We start from the raw sequence: 15,964 nt of genomic DNA on the forward strand, positions 1-15,964 counted from the left end.
CAGAATCTGAGCAGAGTGTCACAGCATACATGGTAATGCAAGAGACTTGCAGGAGAGAGAGGAAGAGAGAACACAGGTCACTTCCAGGTCACACCCAGGAAGAGCTGGGTGTGCTCTTGCAGAGGGCTGAACAGGCCAGACCTCCCAGCTATGCCTGCTAGAGCAAGGATGCTATGGCCTAGGACCACAGGATGAATCCCCAAGACTCAGAGCTGGAAAAGCAGGACTGGCAGACTCAGAAGCAGAGAGAGCTGAGGGACTCAGGGACATGAGCACTCACAGGAAAGGGCAGGAGCTCTGTGAGATGCAGACAGCCACAAAGGTGCCAGCAGAGCACCACAAGTGTGGACAAACCTGGCATCATTCTCTGGACACTGGCCTGCACACAGGTGGGGCACCTGGGAACCTGCATAGGGACAGCTATAAGATCCCTGGATATACTTGTGGCTCCAGTGTCCTTATTAAAGTGCCCCTCACTCCCAAGAGTTTTACAGTTGCACAACAGATGATGTGGCCAGGACACCAGGAGGAGACAGGGGATCCTGAAGAACCGGGCATTCACCATAGAGGATTTACAGCCGCAGAGCATGGGATGACACTGACGGAAAGGCTGAGGGCGGGAAGAGACAGACAGAACACAGAGCACAGGAGGACACGTCAGTTAGATGAAAATAAAGCTCCATTTGCTTTGCATATCTGTGTGTGGTGGTTCTATATGCAGGCCTGCTGCCCATGAAAGAGGACTGTGCAGCTGCCTTAAAAATGTTTTTGTATGTGTGTATATGCAAATATATGTGTGTATATATATACACACACATACATACATTATACACACACATAAGTGTGTGTATCTGGGAATGCTTCCATAGTTTATTGTTAACTAACGAAAACAAGTTGCAGAGGAATATATGGTCTAAGTCCTTTTGTTAAGACAAAACAAACAAAACAAAATAAAACCCTATAAATAGTCATGTTTGCATAAGTATAGAAAAAGTTATGGAAGTATAAACTGCATCCTGGGAGACTGAACGGAACAGGGAAAAGAATATGACAAATACAGAGTCACTGGTCACCATGAGCCTGCGCTGATTTTGTAACAGAAATAAGGAATAAAAATGTTATCAGTCACAGCCATGAGGCATCGGATTCTAATAATTGTCATTTTCATCTTTGTTTCTTATGTGTTTTCTGCACTTTCCCTAAGAGACATCTGTCATTTCTGTAATCAGAAAAACATAGATATTAAACAAACACAAAGGAAGTGAAGCCTTCAACTCCATTTGCTATTTATCACAGAAAGGGCTTTTCCTAGTCAGGCCACAATCAATTCAGCTGAATGAACATGAACCGAAACGCGCACCTGCACGTGCTCCTCAGGTGAGTGTTCAGAAGGACAGGCACCCACCACCGGGCCACCAGGACTGGAATTTCACCCAGTCGCACTGCCATGGGAATACATGCCAGAAAAGTTCTCAGACAGCCAGAGTGGCCTCCAGCCCTGCATGGAGGTGCAGAGGGGGACAGCAAGACCTTGGGCCGGGAGGCACCGGAGGGAGACCTGGGAGGACAAGATCAACAGCTGGGCAGTAAGAAATAAAGAGAAGAACGTGTGTTCTGCTGCTGCTGGGTGGAATGATCTGTGAATGTCTGTTAGGTCCACTTGGCGTACAGTGCTGTTCACACCCACGTTTCCTTTCTGATTTTCTGTCTGGAAGAGCTATCCATTATTGAAAGTGGAATACTGAAATCTACTATTATTGTATTGCTGGTTCTCCGTTGGCTGTCAATAGAAGCAGTCCCAGTGAATTTCCACGGCTTTACCTCCTGCAACAGCCAAGCATCCGGGGCCCCCAGGTCACAAACCTGGGGTGGGGGAGTCTTTCTTTCTACCTGCCCAGCTACTGGCCTTGTCCTCCCAGGTATTCCCATGGCAGTGCGGCTGGGTGAAATTCCAGTCCTGGCGGCCCAGTGGTGGGTGTCTGTCCTTCAGAACACTCACCCGAAGAGCATGTGCAGGTGTGCATTTCGGTTCACGTTCATTCAGCTGAACTGACTGTGGCCTGACTAGGAAACAAACAAACAAAAAAACCCTTTCTATGATGAACAGCAAATAGAGTTGAAGGCTTCAACGCCTTTGTGTTTGTTTAATATCTATGTTTTTCTGGTTACAAAAATGACAGATGTCTATTAGGGAAAGTTCAGAAAACACACAAAGAAGAAAGATGAAAATAACAATGATCTAGAATCCTATCACTTAAAGGCTGTGACTGATGACATTTCTATTCCTTATTTCTATTACAAAATCAGCGCACACTCAAGGTGATCAATGACTGTCATATTCTTTTCCCAGTTCTGTTCTGTCTACCAGGATGCAGTTTACACTTCCATAACTGGAAACCCACATAAAACGTGTTTTCCTTCCTTTCTTTCTCCCTTTCTCTTGCCTTACCTTACTTTATATCACCACTCTCCATAATTCTGCAAGTTTCACTTGCTATAAATCACCTTTATGAAACCTGACTCTCCAGAAGGATTAAATTCTAAATTATACAATGATATCTGTAATACCTACAGAGTTTTGGAAAATGGAAAAATACAAACCCAGGAACGGCAAAGGCATCACCTCCCTAACATTGCTTAGAGCAAGCTACTTTGCAAAACTCCACTGCTTTTAACTGAGAGAGTTGATTCCATGTTTTATACTGAGGTTCAAAGAACATATGAAAATAATGCATATTGAAATTAATTGGAAATAAGGGAGAAGGAATGCCTTTGATGTTTGTGTCATCTCAGATTAAGATGCATCAAATTGCATTACTTAAGTGGCTCTCCCTGTGTATAAATGCTGACTGGCTGGGAGGCCATGCCACTTAGCAGGACAATGGCCTGAAAGGTGATTTTTTCCTGCTTCCTTGGCAGATGGTTATTGTGTTTTTGTGTTTCTGTCTCACTTCAGCATCTACATGGTGCAGCAATATGAAAGCTCAACTATGGCCCAGAGCACTTCTGGGCTAGCGGGAGGCTTACCCTCACACAAGAGTGACCCCCCTGAGTGATCAGCTACCTCTGCCTAGGGCGGTGCAGAGGGTCAGTGGTTAACTGCTCAAAGGGAAACTGAAAGAGCAGGACTTTGGGGATGTAATCAAAATGCAACTTATTATTATTTTTGAAAAATCTCTTTCTGGCCCCTTTAAAATGCATTTAGTTGAGAGAATTCCAAAGGGTCCTTCCTGGGGAAGGTGCTGTGCCTGGCGTCTGTCTTCTGCTAACTGTGTGGGGGTGGCGGTGTGGAGGTGGGAGGAGGGGCAGTTTGGACTGAAGGGACTGCTTCGTGCCCTGTCTGGTGCTTGGGGTGTGGCCGCTGGAGGAGGCTCACCTGTCCTCCTGGGCGTTTCCATGCCTCTTTGGAGATTTCCATGCTGGGGTCACTCATGTGCAGCATTCCTACCCCAGACGGCTGCATGCCTCCTCTTAACAGTCACTTTCTGCAGTTTCAGTGTCCCAGGCACCTGAAGTCCTCCTCTAGCTTCTTGCTACTCAGGTCCCTCTCTCCTTCCACACGGCCCCAGTGACAGGGTCCAACACCACCGCCTGCCAGCTCCTACATGCATGGCCCATCCCGGGGCCATGATGGTCCTCACACACTCTGCTCTGACAATCATAAGGCATGCATCCTGCTCCCTTTTCTCACTCATGAGATGCCCAGATCCAAGCATTGGCACCTTTACCTTCAACACCCTGTTGATCCTCAGCCGAAAGGCTCCAGGTGAGGGGTAGGTCACCTTCCCCAATCCCCTGAAACAGAAGGACATTGAGCTGACAGTGGCTTTCTAACAGCTTTTTCAAAAAATTATCTTCACAGCATCCTTTCTCCTCCCTACATCTGATTCCTTCTTTATATCCTTGATCAGCTCGAGGTGTTCAAAAATAAGGGAAATGATCCTAGCTCATTCCTTCCTAACTGGGGCTTCTGACCTGGCATCTCATTTTGGATGCTTCATCTATTACACTTCCATATTGCTGTCAAACCTCAATACTGACAGTCTGCTGCATGTGGCTTTATAAAGGTCATATTTGACAAAAATGACATTGCAGAGTATTTGAGAGAGTATTTATGTCCATAGTAAATGTGTTGAGTCCATGGGAGAGCCATATAAGAAAATCTATCTTCTTCATAGTATACATGAAAATCAACTCCAAGTTGATGGTGTTTTTGAATGTAGAGGGTAAAACAATAAATCCTCTAGAAGGCAACACGAAGGAGCATCTGCATGAACTTGGGATGGGCAAAGAGTTCTGAAACAGGAGGCCAAAACTACTATTGAAATGGTAAAGTACGCTGGGCACGGTGGCTCACACCTGTGATCCTAGCACTTTGGGAGGCTGGGGTGAGCAGATCGCTTAAGGTGGCAAGCTGGGCAACATGGTGAAACCCTGTCTCCACTAAAAATACAAAAATTAGCCGAGTATGGTAGCGCATGCCTGCAGTCCCAACTAGTTGGGAGGCTGAGGCAGGAGAATCGCTTGAACCCAGGAGGCAGAGGTTGCAGTGAGCTGAGATCGTGCCACTACACTCCAGCCTGGGCGACAGAGCAAGACTCTGTCTCAGTAACGACAACAACAAAAAACCCTAAGAGATAAAGTAGATACATTAAGAACTTCTCTGCACTAGAAAACAACCTAGAGAAGGTGAAAAGCAACCTACACAGACAGAAAACATCATTGCAATCTGTAGACTCAGTAAAGGACTGGTATCCTGAATAAACACAGAAGTTAATAAGAAATAAACAGTCAATCCAATAGCAAAATGGAAATATATTTGTACATGCACTTCACAAGATGACATCTGAATGGCCAAAAATCAATGAAAAGTTGCTCAACCTTATTAGTCATCAGTGAAATTAAATTAAAATTAAAATTAGATACCCACCAGAATGTCTAAAATTACAAAAACTGAAAATACCGAGTGTTGGCAAAGATGTGAAGCAACCAGGGCCCTCCCACGGAGCTGGTGCAAGTGTAGTTGGTAAGGCAACTTTGAAAAACTGTTCGGCAGAATCTACCAAAGCTCATCCTACACATCCCCTGTGAGCCAGTACTTTCAGCACTTGGTACCTACACAACCAAAACGTGTACACCTGTGCACCAAAAAATACGGGAAGTATCGCCATAGCAGCATTGCACACATAGCTAAGAACTGGAAGCCGCCAAATGACAACCAATGAATCAACTGGACAATTGGAATATATGGATAAACCACATTATACTCACACAGATAAATATACATGAATAGCATAGTATGAGCGAATGAACTGGTGGTACACACAGCAAACACATTATTTCATTCCATTTATCACAATGAGTTTAAAAATAGGCAAAACTGGCCGGGCGCAGTGGCTCATGCCTGTAATCCCTGCACTTTGGGAGGCCAAGGTGGGCGGATCACGAGGTCAGGAGATCGAGACCATCCTGGTTAACACGGTGAAATCCCGTCTCTACTAAAAAACACAAAAAAATTAGCCGGGAGTGGTGGTGGGCACCTGTAGTCCCAGCTACTCGGGAGGCTGAGGCAGGAGAATGGCGTGAACCCGGGAGGAAGAGCTTGCAGTGAGCTGAGATTGTGCCACTGCACTCCAGCCTGGGCAACAGAGTGAGACTCTGTCTCAAAAAAAAAAAAAAAAAAAAAAAAAGGCAACATTGCAGGTGAGAGGTCAGGAGAATGGAAAGACTGAATAGAGGAGAAAGACCAGGGAGAAAGCTCAAGGGGGCAGATGCCGGCATCTAATGTTCTAGTTTTTGAGCAGGGCAGTGGTTATTTAATACAAAGGCATATTTTTTTTTTTTTAATAATTCATGAAGTTGTACATTTGACGTGCACTTTTCTGTAGGTATGTTATTCTTCAATAAAAACAATGAGCAGCAAAAATCTAAGGGCCATAAAACAGCCCTTACGCAAAGTCAATAAATAAGCTTGTGAAGGACTTCTCCAACTTCTGTCAGCACACATATTTGAAAAACAGCGTTACTGGCGTTCAGCTGGACATTTGCTGGTGTGCTATTGATCAGCTCATTTAGTTTAAGTATTTTTACTCACATCAGCAAACCATAGTCTGCCCCTTTCTCCAATTCCTTCTCAACACAGCCACAAGAATCTTTAAAAGATGTACATTGGCTGGGCGCGGTGGCTCACACCTGTAATCCCAGCACTTTGGGAGGCCAATGCGGGCGGATGACCTGAGGTCAGGAGTTTCAGACCAACCTGGCCAACATGGTGAAACCCTGTCTCTACTAAAAATACAAAAATTAGCTGGGCGTGGTGGTGGGCGCCTGTAGTCCCAGCTCCTCGTGGGGCTGAGGGAGAAGAATCGCTTGAACCTGGGAAGCTGAGCTTGCAGTGAGCTGAATGCACCACTGCACTCCAGCCTGGGCAACAGAGTGAGACTCTGTCTCAAACAAAACAAAACAAAAAAAGATGTAAATTATATCATGCCCTACCTTGCTTGAAACCGAACAATAGCTTCCCACTGCACTGTAGTGAGACCAAACTTCTTTCCAAGACTTCATCTGTCCTGCCTCACCTCGATGTTCCACCTCTCCAACTTCACATGGCGCCCGGCTGTCCAGGACCAGCACTGCAGGCTGAGCCTTCCATGTGCCCACACACAGCCCACTGCTTCCTTGGCCTCTGTGCCCTGGAACTGACTTCACCTGGAAGAGCTTATACAGTGCTTCCCTTGCCCCTCCTTTCAGTTCAAGTGTCTGCTTCAATTTCACCACTGCTAAGAAGGCTTCTCTGACTTCCTTGCTGAACTACATTCCTCATTATTTTACTGCAGTACCAATTACTGCTTTTGTAGCACTACCATTGTCTGTTAATAACACTACATACCTCGTCTGTCCATTCACTGATCCATCCAGCCAGCCATATATGTCATTCTGTTCCCTGGAGAATTTAAGTTCTGGGAACTTGCTTGTTTTGTCTTTTCTATCCCTGGGACCTTAGTACACAGTTCAGGGGATGTTGCAGCCACTCAGTGAAAACATGCTGAAGAAATAAACGAAAATTATAAAGTCAACTGGCCATTCAACACATTCCTCTGCTTTACATCTGAGCATTTCATCCTTTTCCTAACTCCAAAGTGACCCGTTCTTGAAGCGTACATTGCTATTTCCATTCAACAAAATTGTACCGAGTCCTTCCTCCAGGTGCTAGACTGTGCGCTGTTCTGAGGGTACAACAAGAACGGGTGTTGCCCACAGTGCAGTGGTGCAGTGAGACGCAAATAGAGAGCTGTGGCTCATGCTGGTTTGTAAGGAAGTCAGACGGTTACAAAAAATACAAAATGAATATATATATATAAAAAAATGTTTAAAATTTATAATATAAATATAAAAATGATTTTTTGGCAGAAACCCAAAGAAACAATCAGATAATAGCATGAGAAATATATATGTCTTATATATATATAAAATGATTTGCAATTATATATATTATTTTACCAATGTTTTATATAAAATAGCATGTAAAATACTATATATAACAATACATATATATTATATGTAATATACAAATATAATTTTACATATTTATATACAATATATTATATAATACATATGTATTATATGTAATGTTAATATATTAACATATTAATTATATATTATCTATTACTATATACGTAAATTATTTCAATAGTAGAATTTCTATTAACACCTTTACTTTGTGTTCTAAAAGGAGATCATCTTGTTGAGATGCATTAGCATTCAAAGACGGAGGAGCAAATGACATGTGAGTGGGCACAGCCTCCACAGAGAGCAACAGGGCAGCGGGGAGCACGGGCATCAGACCGTGGGCACACATGGACCAGCAATGGCCCCCGTGAGAACATGCAGCGGGGAGAGACAACGCATGTTCTGATACCTTTGTTACCGTATCTCAGAGGCACGCTGGAGGCAATCTGAGGAGAATCCAACAGTGGGGAATGCTGCATGGAACCTGGCCTATCACTTTCAGTGAGATACTTTGCAGATTAAAAGCTATCGAAAGGATGAAGACTACCCAGGGCCAGGTACCATGTGCACATGGACAAAGGGAGGAGGCTGCATGGGGAACTCCCTGGCTGAAACTGCCCAGCGGCCTTCACCGTGGCTGTGAGCCACAAAGCCTATGGGGCAGTCATGCATCCCCCTCGGTAATATGGCATAAAAGGCCTTCTTTAACTCTGCCTACTTGATTTAAAATTTTATTTTGAAATAATTTCAGATATGTAGAAAAGTTGCAAAAATAGTATACAGAATTCCTACATACCTCACAATTAGATCCCCTCGAAGGTTAAAGTTTTACATTTATCATTCTCTCCACATAGGAGTCTATTCTACAGATACTAATCAAGTGTCATCCATTGTCTCAACAATGTCCTTTGTAACAAAATGGTTGTTTCTGTACAGGATCCCACATTGCATTTCATTTTCATGTTTCTAATCTAGTTTTTGAAAATCTGAAACAGTTTCTCAGTCTATCATTTTTTTTTTTCTTTTAAAACATTTTCATTATACTCTAAGTTCTGGGGTACATGTGCAGAACGTGCAGGTTTGTTACATATACACGTGCCATGGTGGTTTGCAGGACCCATCAACCTGCCACCTACATTACGTATTTCTCCTAATGTTCTCCCTCCCCTTGCCCTCCACCCTCTGACAGGCCCCAGTGTGTGATGTTGCCCTCCCTGTGTCCATGTGTTCTCATTGTTCAACTCCCACTTATGAGTGAGAACACGCAATATTTGATTTTCTGTTCCTGTGTTAAGTTTGCTGAAAATGATGGTTTCCAGCTTCATCCATGTCCCTGTGAAGGACATGAACTCATCCTTATTCACGGCTGCATAGTATTCCATGGTGTATATGTGCCACATTTTCTTTATCTAATCTATCATTGATAGGCATTTGAGTTGGTTCCGTCTTTGCTATTGTGAACAGTGCTGCAATAAACATACATGTACATGTGTCTTTACGGTGGAATGATTTATAATCCTTTGGGTATATACCCAGTAATGGGATTGCTGGGTCAAATGCTATTTCTAGTTCTAGATCCTTGAGGAATCACCACACTGTCTTCCACAATGGTTGAACTAACTTACACTCCCACCAACAGTGTAAAAGCATTTCTATTTCTCCAAATCCTCTCCAGCATCTGTTGTTTCCTGACTTTTTAATGATCACCATTCTAACTGGTGTGAGATGGTATCCTTGGGCAGGGCTCAGACTATCATTTTGCAATCCTGATACCCTACTTAGGGTAGAATGTCCCTCAGTTTGGGTCTGCCCTGCGAGGCCTCATGATTAGACCCTGTTGTGTATTTCTGGCAGGAACGCCGTGGAAGTGATGCTCTGTCCGCAGTGAACCACACCAGGGGCAAATCATGTTTACTTGGCCCATGGTGACGATGCTGATGTTGATCTTCTGGCTAAGGTGATGTGCATCAGGTCCCACCCCTAAACAGTTACTATTTTTCTGTTTGTATCTTGCAGAGATATACTCTTTGTATTCTATTTCTACTCTATTTCTATCTCTTTGTATTCTATATTCTATTTCTCATTGAATTTCTCCCCCATTGGTTTTAGCATGCAATGATATTTCTGTTTGCAACAATTAGCACTTGGTGGTCATCAAATGGTGACTTTCTATTTCCTTCCTTTCTCCTACATTTATTAGCTGACGCTCCACTATAAGAAAGCACTTTCCCTTCTCCCCCATTTATTTCTATTCATCCATTTCTTTCTTTTAATATAAACATATGCATTTTTTCTTAAGAATCATCACCAATTTAATAAATAATCACCTGTTACTATAATTAGTAGTTGGAGGCTCAAATTGTTCCAGTGCTCATCAAACAGGCCCCTTCACTCTTTGGCCACTTGTTCTTTCCTGAAGTGCTTGTTCTGTAAACACACCAGGCTTTTCTACAGCTCTTCTGATGGCACTGCCCACTTCTTGGCTGGATAATTCCTAGCACTTGTTAAACAGCCCACTTAGAAAGTTCCCCAACTTCTCATGTTCCCATCTCAAATCTTGCTGCTACCATATGACTCCATTGTTATCATGGATTGTGCACTGTGCTTGTTTGTTTAGGCTTATAAGCAGTTGGTTTGTGACTTACATTTCTTTATTATCCTTGTAAGGCACCTCCCTGGTCCACATGAGGAACTCAATACATGTATGCTGAATAAGTGAATAGGAAAAAAAATACCATGTAAACCCTCTGACTTCATATAACCTGCTATTCTACAGGCTTCTATTAGATAGAGTCTCATCACTTTGTTGTTGGGATCTATATCTTTGGTAATTTTTTCCCGTTGTTTTACATTACTGAGAAATGCATTATTAGTTCACATTCATGAAGGTTCTGGCATTATGTTTTATTTTTATTTAAGAGACAGAGTCTGATTCTGTTGCCCAGGCTGGACAGCGGTGGTGGAATCGTAATTCACAGCAGCCTTGAACTCCGGCACTCAAGCGACCTTCCGTCTCCCAAAGTGCTGGGGTCACAGGCGTGCACCACCATTGCTCGCCCATGCTTTATGCTGGAAATCCTTCCTTCATTGTTGGTTCCAACATACTCCCTTATTTTCTCAGGAACTCGGACATGTAATGCACATCTGACAGTAAACACACCAAAACGCAGCTGCAGAGAGGCTGGCATTTCCCTGCAAATCAAACTCTCCTATCATCTTCTACATCTCTGATCAGGGTAACCTCAAGCTTCCATTTGTTCAGACCAAAGATGCAGGACCAAACATTTTTGACACCTGCCTCTGGCCGATCAGCAAGTTCTGTTGGGTTCTAAATATAATCTGAAGAGAGAGTCTTCCTCTTGTCACTGTTCCTCTGCCACCATCCTTGCCCAAGCACCGTCATTCCTCCTTTGCAATGCTGCAGCTCTCTCCTTGTCAGCGTCCCTGCCCTGGCAGGCTGACTTCTGATTTTCAAACACCAGCCACGGTGATCTTGTTAAACTGAACTGGATTAAGTCCCTCTGCCAAGGCCTCTCCAATGATGTCACATCTTAGAGGAAAAGCCAAGTCTTACCACATCTTACAATGCTCTGAATGATGTGATACCCTGTTCCTCTCAGATACCAACTACTTCCTCCCGCTTTCTCCCCACCAGCCACACTCCCTCGGGCTGTTCCCTGAAAGTGTCCCCTCATCCCCTCTGACCATACACACACCAGCCTCAGGCCTTGACCATCCTCCCCATCTGGGGATAGCCCATGTCCCCTTCCTCAAGCTTCCTGGTGCTTCAATATATGTGACACATACATACCATATATTTTTTTCCTTTTAAGCTTAAATGCTAACACAACTTGTATTGACAGATTAATTAAGAAATTCAGCTGCTCTCTGTAAAGGCTTAATAAAAATGTAAATTATAATATAATGGCGAATTAATTGAAACACTCCAAAGTAGAGAAAGAATTGTGGAAAAGTTTAAAATTGCTCACAAGACTAACAGGGAGCCTGGTGACTTGGCCATATTGTATAGACTGTTTATGTAGCTTCCATCTGTGCCACGTCCAATAAAGTTGTTATTTACAGTCATGTGCAGATAGGTCATGATGCTGCAGTCAATGGTCTGCATATACAACGGTGGTCCTATCAGATTATAATGAAAAATTCTCATCACCTAGTGACATCATAGCTGTTGTTAACATCATGGCACACGAACTTAATTTTTAAAAATAAATTTACTGTAGCCTAAGTGCACAGTGTTTCTAAAGTCTACAGTGGTGTAAGGTCCTGGCCTTCACATTCACTCACCGCTCGCTCACTGACTCACCCACAGCAACTCCCAGTCCTGCAAGCTCCATTCATGGTAAGTGCCCTAGACAGGTCTACCATTTTTATCTTTCATGCTGTATTTTTATTATACCTTTTCTATGTTTAGATACACACATACTTACCATTGTGTTACAGCTGCCTGTAGTATTCAGTACAGCAACGTTCTGCACAGGTGTGTAGCTTAGGAGCAACAGGCTATACCATATAGCTAGGCATGTAGTAGGCTATGCCATCTACGTTTGTATAAGTACACTCTATGATGTTCACACAATGGCAAAAATCACCTAAATGTATTTCTCAGATTGTATCCCTGTGGTTAAGCAACACATGACTGTACCTCTATGTAATCAGTGTGTACGTTGCATGCACACATGTATGTATCTGTGTCTGTATGTACAGTGTGTGTGTACATGAACACTTGTTGCTTTTGAGGTCACCAGGGTGCAGTATTTCAGTATGAGGCAGCAGATGGTTTACAATGGGGGAGAAGGCATTAGAAACAGTATCACGAGGTTTTTGCGAAGGCCAAGACGATGCTGCTTCAAATGTCCACACTGTAAACACACAGAGCCTTTGGGCTACCAGTTGTATCCTGTGCAGTCATAGTAGGTGGCTTAGGTGATTAATTTCCACCAGAGAGATGCTGCCTTTCCTTCGTCAATGCAGGTTTTGTTTTCTCCTCCCTTACAGCAGTATTCAGTCACTGTTAGCCTTTTAAAGCATTTTTAAAGAATGAGTTGAAAATCAAGTGAAAAAGACAAAGCCCTGTCACTCATTTCCTCCTCCGTCTTTTGAGAAAGACATTAAGAAATGTGTCTAATAGAAAATAACGTAATGATTTCTAAATCAACGGGAGCAATAGTTGGTTTCTTTTTTTTTTTTTTTTTTTTTTTTTTTTTGAGACAGAGTCTCACTCTGTCGTCCAGGCTGGAGTGCAGTGGTGTAATCTCGGCTCACTGCAAGCTCCGCCTCCTGGGTTCAGGCCATTCTCCTGCCTCAGCCTCCCTAGTAGCTGGGACTACAGGCGTCTGCCACCACACCCAGCTAATTTTTAATATTTTTAGTAGAGACAGGGTTTCACCTTGTTAGCCAGTGTGGTCTCGATCTCCTGACCTTGTAATCCGCCCGCCTCAGCCTCCCAACGTGCTGGGATTACAGGCGTGAGCCACTGCGCCCGGCCGGTTTCCTTTTTCTGCCCTTAACATTAAAATTTTACCTTAAATGAATGAAGACCATTGAAAAACCATGAGCATGTATCCCACAGAGAAGACCAGGGATGCCTGCGCCTCACAGCCGGGCTGTGTCACGGGACTGAAGGCAAACACACTGCACAGCAGCCTCTGCATCGGACTCAGGCTGCTGGGCCAGGGACTGCATCTTTTTCATTGAATTCCCCACACCCAGTACAGCATCTGGCTCGAAGTCGGTGCTCAATAAAATTCTGTTGACTGCCTGCCTGAGTGAACGGATAAATAACTGAAGGAGAATAGGCGGGGTCTGCCTGTGTGAACTGGAGACTAAGGGAGGATCTGCCGGGACTGTGCCATGAAGGCATAGCGGCACGCAGCCTGTGGCACAGCCTCGTTAGCCCTTGCAGGTTCTGGTTATTGAAGAACCTGCTCACAGGTTCTTCACGTCACTCCCATAGGGAGTGAAGGGCCCCTGATCCCTCTGAGGTCAAGGGAATCTCTGGCAGGGACTGGGAGAGGGTGTAGGATGAGCTCTGATTGGTGTGGACACAGTCAGTCCCTCCTCACCTCAGCCATGCAGGAATGGCCCTGAAGTTTCCAAGGCTGTCACAGCTCCCATCTAGACAAAACCAAGCTGTCTGGGTCCACACAGGTATATATCCGATGGCTATTACACGAGGCTTCTTGGCAGATATTCATGGATCTCTCAGAAAATGGGCAGCTTCTCACAGAACAGACGTGTGCCCACTGACTGACTTCAAATGCTCTCACTCGCTGGAAATTGCAGGTTTGCAAACACACTCCTGAATGCACTGCCAGTTTCAATGCACAGACAGTTTGCATGGAACGGGAGACGAGGTTCATCACAGAAAGAGGCCTGGGGATGCTGGTTTGAAGATGGATGGAATGCAGGCAGGACTACTGCGGCCCAGGGAGTGACCAGAGCCAGCAGAGTTGCCACCACCCAGGGCCTGGGAGGAACTGCTAAGGAGCCAGGCTGGGTTGCAGGATGTTTGGGTTGAAAGGTCCCCAGCACAGTGGTCCTTGTTCACTTCGTGGTCTTCCAGTTGGCAAAACAGAGGCCTAGACAATATAAGATACATCCCAGAGACAGCAATACACGACGAGGCCACGGGACTTCCAACTGACTGTCAAAAAGGAAAGTTCTGAGTCCCTGACCTGTCTGATTGCCTGGGCAGCTGTAACCCAAATCCCCTGAGCCCCCTGAGAGCAGTTTGGATAGGAAGAGAGCAGGGAAGACGTTGCTGGCTGGAGCCCTCGGGAGTGCCTCGGCGTTGCTGGAAAGATGACCAGCAGTCCTTCCTACTAGCTAGGACAGTGATTCCACCATGAGGACCTTGGGGCAGAAGACAGGGGAGTGGAAGACAGGGTGCAGGAGGGCAAGGAGGTGAAGGAGGCAAGGACTTGGAGCCTAGCCAGAGAGGAGGGGAGTCCCTGCAGAGCCTGAGAACTCAGGAAGGCCGTGTGGCAAGGGATTGAAGCTGTTGGAGGAGGCCCGGAGGCCTGCCAATCAACTACTCAGCTGATGGCACAGCTCTGAGGTGCTGCCCCACCTCACCACACAATCTGCCCTTGCTTGTGGTGCCAGTGCTACCTGGGGCACAATCGCCCTGCCGCCTTCTGAAAGTATATGCCCCACTCCCCACCCAACCTGCACCCCCGCCTTTGTCCATGAAATTGGCCACTTCAGCTAAGAGGCCAGCTGTGGCGAGAGAAAGAAATGCAAGTCATACATCCTTCTGGACTTTCCCTTTACACTCAAGCCCTCAACTTTTTCAGTGATAAAATTCAGATCATAGGAGATGTTCTTGGGGGATTTGTTTTTCCTATGCCATAGATATTTCTCTGTCAGCAGAGAGAGCTAATTCACTTCCCCCTACTTGCTGCATCGCTTTCCCTTGTGTAGATGTACTGTGATTCCTTTCACCATTTTTGTTTCATGGGCTTTGTCTTCCTGTTACAAAACAAAAGTAAAATTGGGACACTTGTCTGACTCTTGGCCTGCAGAGGCAGAAGTTGCTGGAGAAAAAAAAATCCTGCAAGTGGAGGTGCTGGATCAAAATGGAATTGCATGTTAAATTTAGATAGAGACTGCCATATTGTCCTTCAAGGACCATATACCAAGTAACGCATCATCAGTCACTAGCCACGTGAGTGCCGTCTCCCCACACCCTCGCCAAGACTGGACATCTGTGTTATTTTGTTTGCCAACATAGTAAGCAAAACGTGGTACCTCAGAGTTTTGTTGTTGTTGTTTTAATTGGCTCTCCTCTGATTACTCATGGAGCTGGTTAACTTTTCACATATTTACAGGCTATTTATATTTCTTCTTTGGTGAACTGCCTATGTATATATTTCCTGATTAATTTTACTTGCTCATTTTTCTTATTGATCTGAGGCACTCTGCGTATTATTATGGACACTACATTATCATTGGTGGCTTGTCTTTTCATCTTAAAATATGACTTTTCCCTACAGAAGTTGAAATTTTAATGAAATAAAATCTGTGCTGTTTATCTTCTATGGCTTGTGGGGTTTTGGGTTTGCTTAGAAAATTCTTCCCCTAAAATAAATACTATTCTCTGATATTTCCTTGTAATAGTTCTTGGGGTTTTCTCCTAAACGTTCACACTTGAATACATCTGGAAGTAACATTTGTAAATGGCAAAAGGTTTCCCCAGTGAATTGCTTTCACATGGATGACCAAGTGTTACTACACAGTTACATGGTCCGTCCTTCTTCACTGATTTGAAATACCACATTTATCATACACAATATGCCGTTGATGCAATCCTAAGGAGATAGGAATGGGCAACAGAAGCTGGAGTGGGGCTTCAAGGAACTGGGATTGTTTCTGCTACTCACAGAATGGGAGCATACGTAGAAGCTGAGCCATGCAGTTGCTCTCACACACCTGA

At 44.4% G+C, this 15,964-nt stretch overlaps 1 protein-coding gene across 6 annotated transcripts in view; it reads right to left on the reverse strand.

The window, feature by feature from the left end:
* The window catches only part of LOC105497527 (OTU deubiquitinase 7A), a 368,351-nt gene that overhangs the window by 210,123 nt on the left and 142,264 nt on the right, over positions 1-15,964 (reverse strand). For 2 of the 6 annotated variants that reach the window (XM_071067242.1, XM_071067241.1), the window contains one exon: positions 6,890-7,045. The exons of 3 other annotated variants lie outside the window; for them this stretch is intronic. The gene's annotated coding sequence lies outside the window, so the exon portion shown is untranslated. Of the gene's footprint in view, positions 1-6,889; positions 7,046-10,154; positions 10,770-15,964 lie in introns of those variants that run through there. One more of the 6 variants, XM_071067243.1, reaches the window with a different exon arrangement.

Source organism: Macaca nemestrina, chromosome 7 (genome assembly GCF_043159975.1).
Source record: "Macaca nemestrina isolate mMacNem1 chromosome 7, mMacNem.hap1, whole genome shotgun sequence".
NCBI classification, from domain to species: Eukaryota; Metazoa; Chordata; class Mammalia; order Primates; family Cercopithecidae; genus Macaca; species Macaca nemestrina.